The sequence below is a fragment of the Oreochromis niloticus genome, linkage group LG23 (assembly GCF_001858045.2).
Source record: "Oreochromis niloticus isolate F11D_XX linkage group LG23, O_niloticus_UMD_NMBU, whole genome shotgun sequence".
In the NCBI taxonomy this organism is placed as follows: domain Eukaryota; kingdom Metazoa; phylum Chordata; class Actinopteri; order Cichliformes; family Cichlidae; genus Oreochromis; species Oreochromis niloticus.
In genome coordinates, this window is record NC_031986.2 from 9,074,814 (window position 1) to 9,085,786 (window position 10,973).

At 37.8% G+C, this 10,973-nt stretch overlaps 1 long non-coding RNA gene across 3 annotated transcripts in view; it reads right to left on the reverse strand.

Moving 5' to 3' along the window:
* The window catches only part of LOC102081524 (uncharacterized), a 29,703-nt gene extending 19,130 nt beyond the window's left edge, over nucleotides 1-10,573 (reverse strand). For 2 of the 3 annotated variants that reach the window (XR_002058146.2, XR_003216206.1), the window contains exons 1-3: nucleotides 10,436-10,573; nucleotides 9,276-9,368; nucleotides 8,855-8,961 (exon numbers count right to left, since the gene is read on the reverse strand). This is a non-coding gene — a long non-coding RNA (uncharacterized LOC102081524). Of the gene's footprint in view, nucleotides 1-7,428; nucleotides 7,721-8,854; nucleotides 8,962-9,275; nucleotides 9,369-10,435 lie in introns of those variants that run through there. The other variant, XR_001223974.3, reaches the window with a different exon arrangement.
* Nucleotides 10,574-10,973: the final 400 nt, after the last annotated feature.

Sequence of the window (10,973 nt, forward strand, 5' to 3'; positions counted from 1 at the left end):
AAATACCCTTGTAGCAGCAAGCAAAAGAAGTGAGAACCCCAATGACCCAATGGTCCACTATAGTATGAGTAGTTGGCAACAAAAGGGAACAAGAGTTCCTTTTTACAGGAAGGAAGACAGTCAGCAGATGCAATGTCAAACTCATTAGGTACTGTCCAACAATGACTGTTCTTCGATCTTCCCACCTTTTCATAAATATCAGTAGGAGAGAGAAGCAGCAACAAGGCCCATACTACGTAACAGAGTAGGCCTCATTAACAACTCAGAACATGAAAGTATGAGTTGGGATAGAGGTGGGTTGCAAAGAAGCTTGCAGTTGTAGCAAATGCAGGCACATGATGTGGGCTGGCACTGAGCTGATCTCAGTGATCTGCTGGAATTGCAGTTGAGCTTGGCTCTGTGGTCTGCCAGAATAGCACTGTGCTAGGCTAAATGCGAATTTAGCATTCCTAAATTTGAATTTTGAATGCTAGTTTAACTTAAGCGTGTCACTTTAATGTTTTTCTTTTCATCGTCAGTTTTCATAAGGTGCTTTTGTACATGAATTCTAGAGAATCTGTTGGTGACATTATCCAAAGTTGCCTTTTCTCACACATGGCAGGAGATAGCCAGATGCGTTTTGCACAAATAGAAACACTCCTCTTGGCTTACGCCAGGGTATTGCCTGGGTAGAACTTGCAAGAGGCATGACACATAATGACCACGACCACTTGCTTCTGCATATAATTACCTGCACTATTTTTACAAGAAGGCAATCAGACATCACACACCTGACTAAGCTGAACATTTGCATTTTAACATGCACCTCCTTTAGGTCTAGAAACATTTAAGACTGCAGTGCATGTGTGGAAGTGGCTCCAAGAAAGGAATATTTAGGTATTACATAGTTATTGCATAAGCAGGTATTTGTCAGTAATACCAGCTCAGCCCTTTCTAGTTTGTAGTGTGAAGTGGTTCAAAGGAAAGCAATAGCCTGCTTTAATTTTCTATTTGCAATCTGCGTTTTTAAAGCCATGCTTCATTTAAGATTGGGCTTAGTTGTTTGTGACAAACAATCTTAAATTGTTTAATAGATATTTATGTGTGGTTGTTAAGAGATTTAATTAAATACAGTTATTAGAAATATGTATTTATCTATCTGTTAATACATGTATATTTTTTCTATTAAAACAGAGAACATGGACAGTAACATTTTTCTTTAGCAATTAATTGAATAACAAAATCTACTGCAGTGGATTAATCAGCTGTAAAATACAAAAGACGTCATAACTAAAACAATTCATTGTAATATAAGTCAATCCTGCACACGCTGACCTTGACATAGAGAAAGGGTATTACTGACTGACTCAAAATAGTGAAAGATACGCACGACTTGCCCCTGTTTGACTGGAGCTGATACATACTGATACATACTTCTAGCACTGTTTCCATCCATTACTGTGGGACTTGGGTACATCAGAAGGGAAGGGAATAAATACAATATTCAGTGACTTTGTTGGTTTTCCTTTCTTTCGTGGGACTAATTCATGCTAACACAAATAATCCAAAGGGAAAATCTCACATCAGAACACCTTTTTTTCTGATAAAACTATGAAAGCTGCTCGGTCTGCAGCAAGAATCATCACCATGTGTCACCAATTCTTACATCTCTAGTTTGTTTCCAGTTGCGTTGAAAATGAAGTTTCCCTATTTTTTTGTTTTCTATACAGTATTTATTTTATTGAAACGCACATGCATGATTTCACATCCTCTCACTTACTTAATGAACCTTCATCCTTGAAATGTCCTGCTATTTTATTGAGATGCAAACCCAGTGTGAGAGCATTTACACTAGGCAGCCCACCCAAAACAGTGAGCTGTATTTTTAGACAAGTTTTCAGAGGTGCTATCCATCATTCACCCAATTCCCAGCAGAATGATTATTACAGGTGACTTTCTTGCTCTGTTCTGACAATCCTGCTCAGTCAAAAGAGATGAATTTTATACATGCAGGATGCTCTATGGATTCTACACAAGTCAGAAATAACTCATATAGATATGGACTCTGGAGTGTGATGTACGTGATTGACTCATTGATGCCAACCACAGTTACTGACACTGTTTGTCACAGGGCGAAAAAAGAGCAGAGTCATTACTAATAATTCCACAGAATAGTAAAATATCTAAAAATGTCTGTCAGTTGCTTATTAGTGGTTTTGATTTTCTTTCTTCTGTTTGAGGAAATGGATATTATGTATTCAGTGACACGTTTTTTATTGTTTCCATTATGTGTTGGATGGCGTTCTGGGGGTTGTTTTTGGTGGTTTGAATGGTCTCCATTTTCTGTTGTTGTTGAATTTGACTGCACTGGTTTCATGACAGACTTGTAATGGTTTCAATTAGGAGGCTCAGTAGGTTTCCTGATGATATTGCCATTAAGCTTCCAATAAAGCTATTAAAAATATACACAGTTTTGTCCCAGATATCTCTCCTCAGTAAGGACCGTGAGAATTCCCCACACACGATGGTCACATTTCTTCTGCAAAAAAATACAGCAGAAATCCTTATTGTCTATACCTCACATACAGTCTTTGTATGCCCCAAAAAGTGCTTTGGTGAACTGCGGAACATGCTCGCTGTTGTGTAAAAAATTTTTTTGTTTTTTATGATGAGGATAAAAAAAAGAGAGCGGCTGGTGTGCAGACCCCCTCCATCTCTATCGCTATCATCCATCAGCCTTGGGATGAAGACTTTCAGGAGATGCATCGTTGTCTGCCAGCTGTTGTCAACAAGCCTCCCTCCTCCACCCTCTGTCTTTTGAAAATCTATTTTTCTTGACTTTTTCACATCTCAGGACTGTGCTGTGCATTCCCTCTGTCTATTAAATGTAAATATTAAGTGTTTTGCATGACCACAACATGATAATCCTTAAAATTACACTTATGTGTCCTTTAAAACCTCTTTCAGATGGCTAGTTTAACCATTTCACATTGTAAAAGAATATAAAGGCATACATATTGTATATTTTGTTAATACAGTAAAAGATAAGTCACAAGTTGATGCAGCTAATGAGGCCAATCGAACACATCTGTTTAAAAAATACAAATTATGAGTGAGGACCAAAATGAAAGCATTAAATTGTCCTTGGTACAGTGTGACACTACAGCTTTATTAACATGATATTAACTAGCACAATAGTGTTGTAGATTAGCCTTTGTCTACCATGGAAATAAGGTGACATTAGCTTAGTGTGGCTTACACCCACCGTTTACCTCTTTGTGACCAGTTTCACACTAGAAGTTTTCCCCAGCCTCATGGCCTGTGTGACTGACATTCCAAGAAAAAAAACAAATTTAACAAACTAATATTCAATATAATTATTATATGCCATCATCCTATAGTTGTAGTAGAGTACTAGTTTAAACTAACAACTAAATATGAAAACTTTGACATAGGTCATAAGTCATTTGTGTTTTTCAGGCCGTCCACACAGTCTCCTTGCTGGCATCTGCATCAGGCCTCCCTGTGATGACATCAGAAACACTCATTTGTTGAGTCATTTGTTATCCAACGCTGTATCAACAACAACTACTTGGCAGTATCAGTACTTGCCAGGTTAAACACGAGTCAAATTAAGCATATCAACAAATGACTAATTCAGTTTTTATTTGTTTTGTTTTTTTGCGTGTGTGCAAAAAAAAAAAAAAAAAAGATTTTTAAGTCAAGGTTTTCAAGTCACATCAGTATAAGCATCTGTAAATATATCCCTATTCTTGGATGGTTATATATAAAATACATGTGTATACATGTACATATTCCTGATGTCTCATCATCAAATAGTGCTGTAGGGAGAATTACCAGAGTAAGTGATACTCAGAGGTCACAATTCAACTAAAGGACAAACAAAGTATAAATACTATAAATTAGTGGTTGAGGATAAAAGACCTCCACTTCAAAAGCGGACATACAAAAAAAAAGATGAAACATTTGTGGGTTCCCATACAGGCAGAAAATATAGAACTTATGAAGGCGCCAATGTTGCCTTTTATTTTCTTATTTAGAGTGTGGCTAATAGCTTGAAATGTGCCTCGAAGGATGTGGGAAAGGAGCCTGCGCTGTGTTTGGTTTAGCACATAGCGGATTTTGAAAGGAGCAAACTAAATTTAGACAGGTTGAATTTGACACAGCCAGACGTGAGTGCGCATGCGCTAACAGACACAGTCATTAGGCTTTCAACAAACATCATCTGGGTGGAATGATGAGTCTTTAGTGAGATGCATTTGTTTCCTTCACATTACTGAGGAGAGGAAGGTGGGGGTGGAGGGATAGAGGGGGAGTGCTGCTGGTTGTGGTGGCGGAAGGGGGGCTGCTATTGATATGCTCCATGCAGTGCCAACACCTGACTAATTTCATGCAGCCATTCAAATGACTGCCTCCTTTGGCTCGTCTGTGCTTCCTGCCGACTCCCCACTGAGCATACTCACAGAGGAACAGGTCAATGCAAATGAGATACAGACCTTTTAAAAGGGACAGTTGGCTCTAAATCAGGAGACAAGTATGCCATATGATAGCCATGCTTAATTGAGTATTATATTATTAAGGTGGCAAAAATAAGGGATAAATAATCTTTGAACTGTGTGATAATACACTGTCACACACATAATACAGATTATTGGAAATTATCCTTTTAATTGAATCGCTTGTACACAGGAAAGCTCATTGTTGTTTGTTTTTTGCCAAAGGTACAACCTGATAATAGGTGAAGACATGCAAAACTGGTACAGCCAAAGAGGTGGATCCAAGCAATGTTACAAGACATATGCTGTTAAATAAAATAGTGTTACTAATTATATTTATTGCTATATATGTGGGTGATGAAGCTATTTAGCTATTACATGGAGAGCCATTTGAACTGCTATTTGTGTGGAATCTATTCTGCCTCCCACATTGTCACATACCAGCGTTAGGCCTCAGTGACACAGGCGTAGAGACTGGTTTGGAGCCCCTGGCAAAATGGGTATTCCTCAACCAGCTGGTGAGTAGTAGCTGAAGATTGCTGGGAGTCACTGTGAAATCTGTTGGTAAAGCCAAGAACAGGTCAGTGACCGGCTGGCAACTAGTATTCCTCATGGCTTTGGCGAATGGCAGCTGGATGTTACTGGCTGTGAAACTGGTTGTAGAGGTGTTGCACTAAAAAGCTCTGTAGCAGTCTGCTAGCAACCAAAGCAATTGCACAGTCATCCATAGTTTGCATGGAGGAGTTATGTAACAAAGAAACTGAGAATACTTGCATTTAATTTCTCCATTTCTTGTTTGCATTGTGCCAAACAAGTTTCAAAACCACTCAGTGTTTAGCTGTTCGCAAACAAGTCGATATCTTAGTGCAAAATGCAGGAAAACGAGGCAATCTGCTAATGACCAAAGCAACCACAAGAAGGTTTTCAGTGCAGCACTCTCTTTGCGACGAAGTTCATTGCCAGCAAAAACTTTCCAACCAGTTTGGAGAGACATAGACTTCCTTTCTGACTGGTGGTTGGCAGATGGTTTCCCAGTGGCCTCTGGGCCTGTGTGACTGAGGCCTAACTCTGAAGCTTCAGCTTCAGCGGTCACTGTATGAGACCAGTAACCATGGTAAACAGTGAAATTAGTAACCACACAGTGCCAGAAAAGGGAAATCAATAAAAGGAAAACTACAGTTTGAAAATAGCAGTCCTACATCCACATTAAAAAGCAAAAACAGGTATAATCTAGCAAAACAGTATAATGTAGCAGTACCCTCCAGGTCAGGAAAGGACATTAAAAGAGTATTAGCTGGATTGGAAAATTAGGCAAAGAGATGACCCTTGAATTCAAATTTGAAGAGAAGGGGTTCCTGACTAAATGTATTTGACAATTTGGGAGCAAGAATCTGTTGGGTGAGCATCAGATTCTGCCTCATCACTTTCTGATGAGGCAGGCCCCCTTAGGCAAAGAAGATAAACAAAGAGCTACGTTCATTAGGAACAAACAGACTAGAGTTATAAAACTGAGCTGAGCACAATGGCTAAGAATGGATGGAAAGCCAGAGCTATTAAGGTAGAAAGTAGGTGTGTCAGTAGTTTAGGATTGGGAAGGAGGTGGTACATTTACATTGAAGACTACAGAAAGAAAGAAAGGAAGAAAAAACTAAACAGAGCTTTTGGCACATTTATAACTTGACAAGTTTTTAACGGTCACATTAGAGAACTAAGTAAAAATAGTCTTTGGCTGAGCTTGACTTTATGGCCTACCCACAGTCCCCCAGATTCCACTCCCAGCCCACATCAAACGTTACCCTTCTACACATCCACTTGGTAAAGCTCATATAGGCCATGCCATTTACTCTATTTTGGCTGGCCAAAGTTACTGGGCATCTGTAAGCTACTTTGCAACCCACATCCATCAGATCTCCTCCATTTCATGCTGTATCTAACTTCATACACTACACTACACTACTACTACTACTATCTTCTTATTTACCATTCAAGTGGACTTACTGAATTGAAAAAAAAAAGCCTCAAGATTAAAAATCATCCGCTTGTGACGAAGACTACTCATTATAATAGTGAAATGTTTTGTGTGTGTATAATTGCACTGATTAAATAAAATGCTACAACATCAAACAAGAACACGTTTCAATTAATGCTGGTGTCTGAGAATTGAATTAAACAGTAATTTATTTAATAAAAATGTGGTCTATTTGGATGAGATAATATCAGATGCATGAAAATAAAAGCTGGACTAAGAGAGAGCCCCCCCTTCCCCCCTTTCTTTAAACTAAACTGTTTGTTATGCAGGGTGATACCCACATGGAAAAGGGAACAAAACTGTTGTTATTATTTTTATGCATTTCCTACACCACAGCTTGACCAGTGTGTCCTCGGGGTAAATACAACTGGATAAAAGCATGCAGAATATAGCAGTAATTGAGCTGTGTGGGATTTACCTGTCAAGTAACTTAATGTACCCATGAAATAAATTGGATTAGCACGTTAACAATGCCTCTTCCTGATGTTTAAAACAGTGTAGACTGCTCTGAGGAAAACTAAGCTGAAAACAACATAGTGGACATATAAAGTTAGGCCTTCAAGTGCACTCATACACATACACGAAAGAATAATTTAAACTGGACAAACTTTACAGGCTGGCTACCTCAAAGTTCAACCCACGTTTACTAGTTAGCAGTAACCACAAATTCTAGCTATGATCAATTAATGATATGGCACATTATAGCAAAATAACTACATTTATCAAAAAAACAATCATTTAAGGACAAACATTTCTGAACCAAATGTCATGACAATTCATCCAATAGTCTCGACATCCAAAATGACAAACGTCAACAAGATAAGTAGTACCGATCCATGTAGCAGATGTGCAATGAAAATGACTGGATGATTAGATGAAAAACACTTTGATGTGCATGTTTGTTGATAGTACTTGATAACAGCTGATTCTAAGATGCACTCATTCTATCTTTGAATAATCCTTCAAACAGACAAGCAAGGACATAACCTCCTTGGCAGAGGTAAGAAAACAAGGGCATCACAGTAACTGTCCAAATAGGAAGAGCTAATACACAAACAGACAAAACAGATTAAAAACTAAAAGGCAGATATATGAAGTATGCTGGAGCATAAATCTCCCATAAGTGAGCCCGCCGACATTTTCTTATTGGCTTCTATGCAAACACAGGTCTTTTTGCAGCCAGACAAGTTGCCCCCTGTTGGCAATTAGAAAGAATGCAGGTTTAGCACACATGCTGGTAACTGTCAAAATGTTTTCTCTATTTGCCTTTACTTGTTTGTAACTATAATAGTATTTATATGGCACATTTTGTGCCTCAGACTACAAAAGTATTTTCCCATATGTCCATATAAAGCTTTGTTTTAAACACTTTAGGCAATTTATTTACCTTGTATCCAAATTTAGAATCTCCAGTTAACCTAACACAAGCACACGGGCATGCAAACGCCATACCAATTCAGACTAATCGCTGTTTGGGGCCACCACTTTGTGCTTAGCAAAGCATCAGGTAGCCATAAATATGTAATTTTAGGAGACTTTTAGTGGAAAATTTGTTTTAGTTCAGCAAACAGAAGTCAGTCAGTTTATGAATCTAGGGGCCACTGCAGGAAAACAAGTTCAAGTGCTGAATTACTGAAATATTGTCCTACTAAAATATTGCCTTATTTTCTTAAATCAAAGTAGTTAACATTCAGTAATTTAATGGTACTTGATATGATTTCAAAAAAAATGTTGATTCATATTTTCTCACTTGACATTTTCAACATTTTGGAGACATGTAATCTCTCTCTGAGGTTGAATTATGCTCTTTCAGAAAGCTCACTCAATTAGTTCAGTGATGCAGACATGTTTGAAGTAGCGTTACTGCAGGACTGAGGTCGAGTTTTATTACTGACTGCTGGACGTGTCGTGGTGTGAAGCAAAATTCTGGCTTTGGATTTCCTTTCTCTACTTGCAAGTACATGTAGAATATTAAGTATACAGTATAAAGATTATAGATAGAAATAATACTTTAAAAGTGTTCCATTAGCAAAAAACAAACAAAAGCAATCCAAACAAAATACGATTTCCTCATTACATCATTGCAATTTGAATTTAAAAATTTAGGTGCTTCTCCAGAAAAATCTCCAAAAATGACCAACATTTCAATCGCAGAAAGGTTAAGAGACTACTTCTCTTATTAGACAAAGAAGAATCTGTTCACTTTTAAACCCAATTCAAACATAATTACCCGAGGGAAGTGAGTTGATTTGACCTGCTGCCCTTCTGAATAAACATCCTCGCTGCAAATCGCGTCATTGTGAACATTAAGACCGAAGGTTTCACTTACTCATCTCGTCCTCTTTTCCGACAGGAGAATACATCATCAGCGAAGTGCACGGGCTACAAAGACAGCTGGCTCCTCAGATTAATTTCACCATCTCCTTTTTCTCTCCTCTGTGGAAAAATAATTCATTTACTTGATATTCAATGCAGGTGAATCACTCCCACTTTTCGAGAACTCTCGCAAACAATCTCGTGTTCCCGTATAGACACACACGAGTGGGCACAACTACACAGTGTCAGGGACAATCACTTTGACCAGGCACAGGGCCAAGGGCTGTGTAAGAACTGTAATTTCATCCTATTGCTTAGCTGGGTCACCTTATGCTTGACCTAACTATTGGTTTGTGTGTACAAGGGTATGAGTGTGTGCATTATTCACTCAGGTAAGACTGTATCTATGGTGTGTTGCATAGAACATAAATAACCTGTTAGTGGCTGAGCTTGTTAGAAGCCATCCTGCTTTCACTGTAATATGTACAGTTACAGTAGCTGTTTGTCATTCTTCCTTCCTCTTTCCTCTGTGAAAGAAGAGTTTCAATCAGTCACAACCGAACAAGAAATTTAAGTGGTCATAGCCTATGTGGCTCAGTCACTGTGGCTACAGCAATGCTCATATGCCCACTCTTGCACGATTTTGTGCATTCCAAGCAGTAACCTGAAAAATGAAGCTAATGATGTAGCAACCAAAACCTGCAGTTCCTCAAACTGCCACTCGAGGCTGCCAAAAAGTAAAAATTATATCTAAAAATTATTTATTATATATATTGAATTATAGTTTGGAAAATTTAAATTAAGTTTCAGTCATGTGAAAAAATAAGGACACCCGTACTACTTACAGGGCAATAAAGAGGGTAAGCAGCATCCACGTGCTGCTAATCCAATGCACGTGATTAACTGATTATCACCAAATGTGAGGTTTTTTAAAAAAGCAGAAGTTGCTTTTTTTCCTACATGGCCACATGCTACATGGCCTTAAGTAGCATGTTAAATTTCATGATTGTACCATTTAAAAAAAGGCTTGTTCAGAAAGACTGAACAAGTATGGCTTGTTTGGAAGCATTCCCAGCAGAAAGCCTTGTCTTTTTTGAAAGAACATGTCACCAGAGCTTAGGTTTGCAAAAGCTGCATCTGAGCAAACATCCAACAACTTCCCTCTAACTAAGCTGAGCAGTGAGATTTAATTTACTAACCACAAATCTGGGCATAAGTAATGCGTACAAAAAGTTCCCTGCACAAATACATGATTTTGCTATGTTTTCTTAACTGAATTCATTCATACTTAAGAACAAATGTAGCCGTGTCTCTTGGCATTTGTACAGACGCATGAGGATCTGGCAGTCTTAGAAAATTAAAACACCAGTCTTTAAAATGATTATAATTACTACTACAACTAGTAATTTATTATTATTATCACTACTGAATAGTATTATTTCCTTCACAGTTTTCCAAAATAAACCACAAAATGCTCTGAATTACAATTTAATGAGAAAAAACTTTTAACTGTAAATTTGAGAAAAAAAATGGGAAAGGTGTGGTTTTAACCTTTTAATTTAAACCCAATGCAGTACTCCTTATCTCATCTTACCTTAAATGATTTTATCTTTCATTCAAAATTCCTTCTGTCATTGCTCGATGTCATCACTTATGGTTTATTTTCTTGGCACTAGCCCACGTCTGCTGGAAAATCTGAAATTTTTATAAATGTCTTTTTTCATTGCAGTGAGTTTCTCATCTCAAACTAGCTGATCGTATGCTCATTTTCCTCCACCAGTTCTCTTCTTTTTCTTGTAGTCTGTTAATCTTTACTCATATCAGCTTTGATTCCAAACTTATTTTTGCTTACCCTTTAAAAATAAAAAAGGTCAACACATTTCTAGCTTTGGAAGTCAGACACTATCATTTAAGTTTTTAGACTCTGACTTACTCTGTCTTTTTGCCTTAGACTTGCAGGCTTTGATCTTACAACTTCATTGTGACTTTCTGGGACACTGTAACATAGTCAGACAGTATAAAATAGTATGCATATTGCAGGCAGCAAGCATGAGCCTGCTGATTTACAGTGGTCTGTTTTACTAACATACATGTGGTGCTAAGAACAAAATTAGCCAACGTCATTAGCCACA